Source organism: Peromyscus leucopus, chromosome 9 (assembly GCF_004664715.2).
Source record: "Peromyscus leucopus breed LL Stock chromosome 9, UCI_PerLeu_2.1, whole genome shotgun sequence".
Classification (NCBI taxonomy): domain Eukaryota; kingdom Metazoa; phylum Chordata; class Mammalia; order Rodentia; family Cricetidae; genus Peromyscus; species Peromyscus leucopus.
Genome location: NC_051070.1, coordinates 72,851,333 through 72,862,082, shown reverse-complemented (window position 1 = coordinate 72,862,082; position 10,750 = coordinate 72,851,333). Strand labels below are relative to the sequence as shown.

The 10,750-nt window shown below is 45.9% G+C and overlaps 1 pseudogene; it reads left to right on the top strand.

The window, feature by feature from the left end:
* The first annotated feature begins 1,954 nt into the window (after window positions 1-1,954).
* On the top strand, window positions 1,955-2,462 carry LOC114695954 (annotated as a pseudogene).
* The last annotated feature ends 8,288 nt before the right edge of the window (window positions 2,463-10,750 follow it).

Sequence of the window (10,750 nt, the reverse complement as noted above, 5' to 3'; positions counted from 1 at the left end):
TAATTTTGCTTTTTGAAAATCCAAAAGGTTCCAAGTTCCAAAAAGCACAGGCCTCAGAAGTTTCAAGTAAGGAACTGTGTTGCAACATATACATATTATATAATTAATCTTTGATGAATTTGTTTACATATGACACTAGTTAGGCTGTAAGCATCTCTGTGGGAGCAGCTCTATTATATGTTTCTCCCATATTCTTCATCAGTACATTTACAGGTCACTGATAATCTCCTTAGTGATTATCCATCCAGTGCCTCCTCAGAGGTTATAATAATTACAGTGAAACATAAACTCACTTAGGAGAAGTGAAAATTTCTGATCCTTGTCAAGTACTGTACTTGTATTTCAAAGGACTGTAAATGGGCTCTTTTTTCTAAGACAAGCAGGAAGAAAACTACCATTGTATGTCATGCACACTCTTACAAGCTGTCCTAGAGTCATTTGGCTTTATTTAATTACATTTAATAGAAAAGTAACAAGCTCGAGGATGCCCACTGTATGCCCACTGTATGCCCACTGATGACTTTGCTGTTGCTATAACAAAATACCTAGAGTGAGGCATTTATAAAGAAAAAAAAAACCGTTTCTTTAGCTCACAGTTTGGGAGACTGAAAACCCAAGTTTGGATGTGGTATTTGATCTGGACGTGGCATTTCATTTGGGCGTGGCATCTGAGTGAGGTGCCTCCACAGTCTCAGGCTTTTGCGCACTCGGTCTCTAGTTGGTTGGCGCCGCTTGGGGAGGTTCAGGTGGTGCAGCCTGGCTGGAGGAAGTACATCACCGGGGGCGGGCTTTGAGATGAAAAGCCTCATGCCACTTCCGGTGTGCCGTCTCTGTTTCGTGCTGGTGGTTGAAGATCTCAGCTTCCTGTTCCTGCAGCCGTACCTGCTGTGCCTCTTCATCGTGATGGAGTCTTTCCCCTCTGGAACTGTCAACCCCAATAAACTCTTGATTATAAGTTTCTTCTGGTCGTGGGTATTATCGTAGCAACAGAAAGGTGGCTAATGCACTGAGAAACCCCATCAGCTCAGCCTATGGTGAGGGCGCCTTCAGTTGGGTCACGACGGGGCAGGTAGACATGGCGCTAAAGGGAGGGATGTAGACCAAGACAAGACGTTGGAGACTGAAGCAGAGAGCTTTGCTCTTTTGTGACAGCCTGCTCTTGCGAGAACAAACTTCTCTGTGTGACCAGCACTGACCCTTTCAGAAGCAGTAGCACCAATGACCTCCCTGCCCCTCACCAGGCCTCGCTTCTTAAAGGCTCTTCAGCACTGACACCCCGAAGAGCAAGCCTCTACCGCATGAACACTTCAGGGACAATCCTCACCAAAACATAGTCCCAGCCTCTGTGAGCCAAGACCACCCAATTTACCAGCAGCTGCTCTGCTCCTGAGTCGGGGGGGGGGGCTCACTGCACCTCCCTCTCCTGTCTGGTACATCACGGAGTTTGCTTTCCTGTGTTCCTCAAAGGGAAAGATTCAGCTCTAAAGAAAATTTGACGACTTGGATTCTGTAGTGTATGCTTTCTGTGTCAATCAAAAAGCATTTACAAGCCAGCATGGTGGTATACACTTGTAATCTCAGGACTAGGGCAGGAAAATCTTGAATTCATGCTAGCCCTGGGATACACGTAGAACTTCGGGACAGGCTGAGCAGCAGAGAAAAACCTGCTTCAAAAAAAACCTCCACAGATTATCTCTTTATCTCTCCATCTCTATCTGTCTATCTGTCTATCTATCTATAATCTCAAGCACACACACAAAAAACAATTTTTCAAAATAATCCTATTATTTACACTTTGAAAATTTTATACAATATATTTTTTTAAAAATAGTGTTTTTCATGCAGTATATTTTGGTCATGGTTTCCCCTCCCCCATTTCCTCACAAATCCTCCCCACCCTTCCAACCCTATGCTTTCTTTTTCTCTCTTAAGAAAACTATCTCGGGAGCACATGATGGTGTTCCTAACAACGCGGCTCTGGCTACAAAACCGCATCACAGACCTCTTTGGGCGAGTTCAGGAGGTGTTGAAACATGCTCAGCATTTTAGGGGAAGGAAGAGTCACTGCTACCAGCTGGCAGTCAAGGTGGTGACCAGAGCCTTCCTTAAATGTATGCAGGCCGGCAGACTGAAGAAGCGGAACCTGAGGACCCTCTGGAATTACATCTGCCTCCCAGGAACGTGGCTTACAGTCCTCAGCACTCACTGCCAATTTAATTAAGTGCCAGGTGGAGCTCAACAAGAAAGTACTTGTGGACCTGGCCATCTATGAGCCAAAGACTTTTAAATCTTTGGCAGTTTTGGCTAAGAGGAGGCAGCAAGAAGGATTTGCTCCAGCTTTGGGGCCTGGAAAGGAGCCTGAGGGCATCTTTTCCAGAGTGGTGCAGTACCACTCAAGGCTGCAGAGCTATGGAAATTCTTATAAACAAGATAGTTGCACAAGGATTGTCTATCACCTGTAAGTCTGATTTGTATTTATTTACATTTTAGCAACAGGCTAGAGAGAACAGGTTTTTACTCAGTGGCACAGCCCAAACCTGCCCTGTAAAGATTATACAAATAAAGCTTTGGAAGTGTTGAAAGAAAGAAAGAAAGAGAGAAAGGGAGGAAGAAAGGAAGAAAGAAAACAAACAGGCAAACAAAAAAGACATACAATCAAGAATAAAACAAAATAAACTAGCAAATGAACAAACAAAAAGAAACAAAGACCATGAGAAACACATACACATGCAGATATATACACATACACACAAACAAAACCCATAAAAACACAAAATCAGAAACTTTAATATACAAGCAAAAGACATTTAAGTTAAAAAAAAAAATACCCAAAGCCGGGCGGTGGTGGCACATGCCTTTAATCCCAGTATTTGGGAGGCAGAGACAGGTGGATCTCAGTGAGTTCAAGGCCAGCTTGGTCTACAAATCGAGTTCCGGGAAGGCCAGGAATGTTACACAGAGAAACCCTGTCTCGAAAAACAAAACAAACAAACAAACAAACAAAAAACAAAAAACAAAAAAAAAATCCAAACAAATCAACATGAGCCTCCCCTCGCCCCCCCCCCCAAAAAAAAATATCAAAAAATGCCATTAAGTTCATACACTGGCTTCTTTCTGTGTGTAGTTTGGGCCATGGAGCAGTTTGGGTTTGGGCAGGGTAACCAAGATCTGGAGAGGCCCCCACTAGTTCTAGGACTGCATTCTGGGCATCCACGTCTGTTGTCCTGTTTCCTTGGACCTCTGGAGAATCCCTCTTTTGATGTCCTTTGTAGTAGACAATGGCTACCTTTTTGGCAGCCTTGTGGCCTCTAGTAAGATCACGATTTCTTCTTTGTTTTTGATTTCCTTTGTGACTGAGGGGAGGAGTCCCAGTTCTAGATAGAGGTCCCTGGACATGGGCTGTGAGTATGCAATGATGGCTTAGCCCTTCCCTAAGTGAGGAGCTTGGGTTGATGCCAACAGCTCACCCCTTTGTGCTGAAGTCCCTCGGCTGAGAGACGGGGCCCACCTTGTCCTGTCCAAACGAAACTGTTTGCGTCAGTGTATAGTACCCTCTTCCACTTTTCATAGCAGGGCATCTGTTAGGTCAGGTCTTATGGTTTGGACTGCAACAGTCACTTCTGGGCTGTCACGGAGGGGCTCTGTTAGATTATCATCTGGCAGTAGGCTGGCCAGCTTGATGGTTGAAGTTTTACAGAATTAGATACAGGGCTGGTCTAGGAGAAGTGTCTGGGGATGCATTATTTGGGCTTTGGACGTCCACCTCTCTGAGTCCCTCTCAAGGGGCCTCGACAGAGTGTGAGCTGGTTAGGAAGAGTTCCTGGCCCAAGCTCAGATTGTCAGCTTCTTTCACTAGGATGGCTGTAGAAGCAACTGCCTGAAAACAGCTGGCAGGGAGAGAAGCTGCAGGTATCCCGAATCTTGAGCATCATTTTCAGGTAACAGTTTTGGTTGGAAGAGCTATTCCTCCAGTAGAGGGCAGATCATAAGAATATGGGTTGGGGGCTTAGTACAATTCAAAGAAAGTGGGCTGTGGCCTCCCCCAAAGGATAGGGTGGCCCATAGGCTTTGTAATAAGTACCCCCAAGTTAGGGAACAGGAACAGTCTGTCATGACTAAGAAAAAGTGGGTCACAGTACCTGGTCCCAAGTCCACCACCTGAGAGTCATCCAGGGAAAGAGAACAATCTGTCCAGTTGCCCTTTGGATGGCTGTTCATAGAGACAGACCTCCTCTGTCAGGACTGAGTGGGCTGTTCCTGGGTCTACCAGGAATTTCACAGACTTGCCCCCTACCTACCTTTAATGTTACTCTGGTTCCTGGGGGCTCAGTGGAAAGGAACTCTGGCTCTGTCAGTCCTCATCCAAATGAGGACAGGGTGTTTTTTCCCCTCGTTTTTCTTTTTCTTCCAGGGTCATTTTTGTTTACAGTAAGCACACTGGTCCTTCCAGCCTCTGCCTTTCCTTGTGTCTCTGGCTCCCCCGTGGGATCTCTCTTAGTGGTCTCCCTGAGCACTGTCACTACCGCCTGGATCAATCTTTTGTTTTGTTTTTCTTCTACAGAGTCATGGTTATTGTAAACCTTTGGCACAATCGCCAATAATTGGGGCGTATTTATACCCTCAAACCCCTCTACCTTCTGAAGTTTCTTTCTAATGTCTGGGGCCGACTATATAACAAAATCAATGCTGGTTGCTCACTGGTTTTCTGACATGTCTGGGTCTGTGGGTGTGAACACCCAGTAAGCCTCACAGAGGCACTCCAGGAATCCAACTGGCGATTCTTGGGGACCTTGTATAAATAACCTCATTCACCTTAGATAGATTGGTGAGTTTTCTAGCAGCTGCTTTCAATCCGTCTAACAAGGGCTTGCGGAAACTGTTTAGAGCCTTCTTACCTTGGTTGGTGTTGGGGTCCCAGTCAGAGGAAAACCTTCTCTGTTTGGGATGCATTGTCCTCAAGTGATCCTTTACTCAGGAACATCTTTTCTCTTTTCTTTCTTTTCTTTTCTTTTTCTTTTCTTTTTTTTTTTTTGAGACAGGATTTCTCGGTGTAGTCCTGGCCATCCTTGAACTCATTTTATATATCAGACTGGCCTCAAATTCAGAGATTCCCCTGCCTTTGCTTCTTGATTTCTGGGATTAAAGGTGTTTACTACCACCTCCTGGCTGGAGAGCCGCTTTTCTAGTTTCAAACCAGATCTTGTCCCAATCCTGGGCCATAAAGAGGGTGTCCAGGAGCTATAGACTTTCATTCCAGGTGGTTGATAGGTATAAAAGACTGTCTCAGGGAGACTAATGAGAGCCTGAGGTTTTTCAGAGAACGGTGGATTCCGAGTTTTCCAATTATACAGGTCATTGGTTGAAAAGAAGACATAAACCATGCCTGGGGTAGAGAAGGAATTTTCAGGTCTTGGGCCTGCTGGGTGCACCTCCCTTAGAGAGAGAATGGGGGCTTCCTCCACCCAGCCAGAGCCACTACAGCATGTGGAGGAAAGAGGGGCCATGAGGTGGAAGAGACTACCTCTTCCCCCTGAGCACAGCCAAGGGAAGTATTTCCCTCTCAATGGTCATGGCCAGAGTCTATGCTGAGACACAGGGAGTGGGAAAGTCAACATCCTCTGTGGGGTTGAGAGAACAGACAGAGGCTTGGCTTTCTCTGACCAAACCAAGAGGATTTGGGTCTCCAATAAGAGGGCAAAGATCTTAAGCCAGGAGTGTGGGTCTTGTACCAGAGAAAGCCACCGATCAATATAGGGAAATTGATTGGGGTGGCCGGAGTCTCCAGTCACCATTTTCCAGATGGCTTGAACAGTTTGAGGGTCCAGAGGTACTTCACTGGTCCACCTGACTCCAAAAGAGAGTCACAGAAGGTTTCTGGGTGAGAAAACAACACATCCATTCTCGTCCACAAAACCCTCTGTCAAAGTTAGGGTTCTATTGCTGTGAAAAGACAGCGTGACCATGGCAACTCTTATACAGGAAAACATTCAACTGGGGCCAGCTGGCTCACAGTTCGGAGGTGTAGTCCATTATTGTCAGGGTGGGAAGCTTGGCTGCATGCAGTCAGACATGATGCTGGAAGAGGTAGCTGGGAGGTCTACATCTGGATCTGCAGGAAGCAGGAAGAGGGACACTGAGCCTGTCACTGAGTGACCTTTGAAACCTCAAAGCCCACTCCCTGTGACACACTTTCTCCAACAAGGTCACACCTGTTCCAACAAGGCCACACCTCCAATAATGTCACTTCCTATGGATCTATGTGGGCTATTTTCATTCAAACCACCACACCCTCTTTGAAGTGTCTTAATAGGCACTTCAACAGTGTTGTCTTAGTTAAGGTTTCCATTGCTGTGAAGAGACACCATGACCATAGCAACATTTATTTATTTATTTATTTATTTATTTATTTATTTATTTATTTATTTATCTATCTATCTATTTATTTATTTTTTAGAGATTTGTTTGTTTGTTTGTTTGTTTATTATACAGTATATAATCTGGCTGCATATACTCCTGCATGCCTGAAGAGGGCACCAGATCTCATTACAGATGGTTGTGAGTCACGATGTGGTTGGTAGGAATTGAACTCAGGATCTCTGGAAGAGCAGCCAGTGCTCTTAATCTTTGAGCCATCTCTCCAGCCCCCAGCCCCCCCTCATTCCCCACCCTCCACCCCCACCCCTGCCACACACACACACACACACACACACACACACAGCACCTTTTCTAAAGGAAAACATTTAACTAGGGTAGCTTACAGTTTCAGAGGTTTAGTCCATTATTGTCATGGCGGGGAGCATGGCGGCATACAGGCAGAAATGGTGCTGGAGAGGGAACACAGAGTTCTACATCTTGGTCCACAGACAACAGGAAGTGAACCGTGTCCTATACTGAGCATAACTTGAGCAAAGGAGACCTCAAAACCCACTCCCACAGTGACACTCTTCCTCCAAGAACACCACACCGACTCCAAGAAAGCTGCATCTCCTAATAGTGCCGCTCCCTCTGAGGGCCATTTTCTTTCAAACCACAAGGATCTTGGGACCGATCACTCCCCTTATATCTGTTTCTTCACCTGGCAGAACGGACAGAAGCGCAGGGATAAGCAGACAGTAACGACAACCAGCAGTGCTCACCACGTGGACTTGAGCCAGGGCTCATGTGACACCTCACAGGGATCTCAGACACCAGCATTAGGGCTGCAGCCAGCCTTTCCTAAGTGTCCTATTCAGAAGGTGCCATAAACAGACCTGCCCTTGGAGGTGACAGTCCCATCTGCTGAAGGTCAGACTCTGTTCTTTTTCTGCCTTCTATCTCTTTATGCTTTCTCAGAGATCCACCACCGCCACCACCACCTTCTTTTTTTCTTTCTTTCTTTCTTTTTTTTTTTTTTGTTTTTTTTTTTTGGTTTTCCTAGACAGGATTTCTCTGTGTAGCTTTGCACCTGTCCTGGAACTCACTTGGTAGCCCAGGCTGGCCTCGAACTCACAGAGATCCGCCTGCCTCTGCCTCCCGAGTGCTGGGATTAAGGGCGTGCACCACCACCACGCCACCACCACCTTCTAACTACGTTCAATCCCAAGAGCCAGCGCTCTTCCCTCTGCAGCTTTAGAAATGGTGTCTTTTCTATGTATTGACTTTTCTGCTGACTTTGCATCAGAACAGACAGACAGACAAACTTGCTGTCCCCCCTCACTTCCCTTGCTCCGATTTCAGCTCTCCTTTCTTGGCTTTCTAATTTAGTAATATATGAACGTTTTAGGATGTCTTTGCCGTGTGTTTCTTTGTTTTAGTTCCCTGATGTCCTTTCTGCCCTATCCCTTCCCCAGGGACTGGTTCTCCAAAAGAAGGAGCCACCAAAGGAAGGAAAGGGAGACCCAAGGCAGGCAGGGATGGAGAGGACAGAGTTGTGCAGACCCAGGCTCACTTTCCCCACCCATACTGGCCCTTAGATCACTACCTTGGGGATTCTGGAGTCCACATTGCACTGTACAAACTGGGAGAAAGATTCCTGCCTACAGCCTCCCAGGACGGGCCATAGCAAGATTTAAAACTTCCCTTTCCAACAAGAAACAAGCTACAATTCCTGGAGATCCAGGCAGGCAGAGAGAGGCCAGCAGAAGCGGGTGGGGAGGAACCCCAGGAGGTGACACTCCCCAGAAAGCCCAAGAATGCATTGTTAGTGCCTATTGAAACTCTCTTATGAGTTCCTGTTTATAAAGTGATCTTTATCATTCCTTCCTATAATTTTACAACCTATGTAATAGGCCTGGCAGAAGAAACACTTCTGTCCCACTTAATCTATCAGACTATTAAAACAATAGACTCCAAAGAAATGGGTACTTCCCCCAGGAATCTCAAGCAGGAGAAGGAAAAGGTCCTAGCCAGAGGTGTGGCTTATCTTCCCAGGAAAGAGAAGTCAGGCAGTTGGGACAGCTTGTCAGACCACCTTACAGGATGAGACCGAGGACTCCAGGGTGGGTGGGACCACGCTTGGACCGCTTATTTTGTTTGTTTCTTTTGTTTTTCAAGATAAGGTTTCTCTGTGTAGCCCTGGCCTCTCAAACTCAGAGACCGACCAGCCTCTGCCTCCTGAGCGCTGGCGTTAGAGGTGTGCACCAGGGACTGCTTATCTTCACCTCTTATTTAGACTTCAAGCTTTGTTTCAGGACCTAAGAGGGATGGGAGATTTCACGGGATCTCTTTGTCCCTCATCCCATGAATGCATCTCCTTTTTCTGCTTCCCACGATGACTGTGACTCCTGATTGAGGACAGGTGGCTGAATCTGGCTGGGGGCATGGGCTGTGACTCCAACAATTGAAAATGAAGCCATATTATGTATTTCTTGCAGGTTATTATTGACTTTCATTTTCCTTCCACTTCTACCTCCTCCTCCTCCACGGGAATCCTCAAATCCACGGATGCTCTTAATTAGAGTTTTCCTCACAAATCCTTGCACTTTTGAGGGACTGAGTTTGACAGGTTTCCTGATAGACAAGTGGAGAGGGAAAGAAGCCATGATAGGTAATAAAGATGGCAGACTTCTAAGATGACTGCCTTCTTCCTCACTCTCCTGACCTGAGAGAAAAGCCTGGAAGCTTAAAACAAAGGCCTTTCAGACATTTTCTCCAGCTAGTCAGGGTTCCTGCTGATGGACTGGCTCACCAAGTTCGAAGCCAGATCGGAAGAGGTTTACACAACACCAGTCAGCCACCCTGTCTGTTTTCAAACGGAGTACCCATTAATTAAGGGGAAATCCATCAAGGACTTAAAGTCTCCCCCAACACACACACGCCAGCCCTCTAGGAGAGGGTGGATTTTTAGGGTTCAGCTTTCCTCCGTCTGCTTTGCACAGGCCCCCCACACCCCCAGTGCATTTCTTACCCCTAATAAAAGCCATCCCTATTACTGGCTCACCATCTGCTGTGCTTGACGTCCACCCTCCGTCCACTGCCCGTGGCTCTGTTTCCTACCTTTTAATTCTTTAACTGGCAGAGAAAATGGAGCAGATCGAGACCCCTAGACAGCAATCATTTCACTGGCGGTTTCTTCCCTGTGGCATCTGCCAGAGGTCTGTTCGGATCGGTTACTCTGTCTTCAGTGTTTTCGGTAGTCTCTTTCTCACTCCACATGGCCACCTGTTTTTTTTGTTTTTTTTTTTGTTTGTTTGTTTTGTTTTGTTTTATCCGCACCCCACCTCCCCCTTCAAAAGCACATCCTCAAGTAAGTGTGTGAGAATGTGTGCTTAAGAGGAACATTCTGTAAGCTCTGGCACGGCTGAAAGTGTGTATTGCACACTGAACAGTAGTTATTCTGTTTGACTCGAGGAATAGTTTATCTGGTGATGCCATTACAGACTGGCTTTGAGTTTCTGCCACAGAGCCATGAAAACACATTGCTTTAAAGTCATTGTCAGCCGGATGTCTGTGATCTGTTGACAGCTGTTGTGAGTAGGGTTTTCGTTCGTCTTGGAAGATTTTCTGATCGTCTTTAGCCTGTTCTCAGTCTTCAGCTTCATGGGTTTAGGTGGTAGAGTTCATAGGTCATGGTATCTGGCTCTGGGAGCAGAGAGATTTTAATTTGGAAACTCACATTTTCAGGTATGGAGGAGGCCAGTGAGATGGCTGAGTGGATGAAAGTACTTACTCTGCAGGCCTCCTGAGCAGCTGAGTTCAGTGGAATCCATGGTGGAGCAAGAAAACTGACTCAAATGGTGACCCCAAAGATGACGCTGTCATCCAACCTCCAGATACACACCACGGCACATGTGTGTACACATAGCACACACAATAATAATTATACAGATTTTTAAATATCATGTCTGGGAACTTTTCGTTGGGAAATTTTAAATTTTCGCATGCTGTGGTGTGCATGTGGAGCTCAGAGGATAACGTGTGAGTCAGGTGGAGTCAGGGGCTCAGGCTTGTAGGAAGCATTTGTCTGTTCTCTCTCTGGAGCGCTATAAAAATGGGTTGCACAGGTTCCTTTCTATGTCTTTTTCCTACACTCTGGAACTAATCTTTTAAGTCTACCCTAGACCCTAATAGTAATTATTCCTTCCTCAACATTTATTTTCCAAGTATTAATTAATTTATTTTGAGATTGTTTTATTAGGCAAAGACAAAATCACCCCACTATGTTTTAGTCCCGTTCTATGGTCAGAGTATTTCACAACTAGTACTTAACTCATCAAGGGTTAGGGAATTCACTGGGCAATTCCTGATCCCTGAAGTCTAGGCATTCATGATC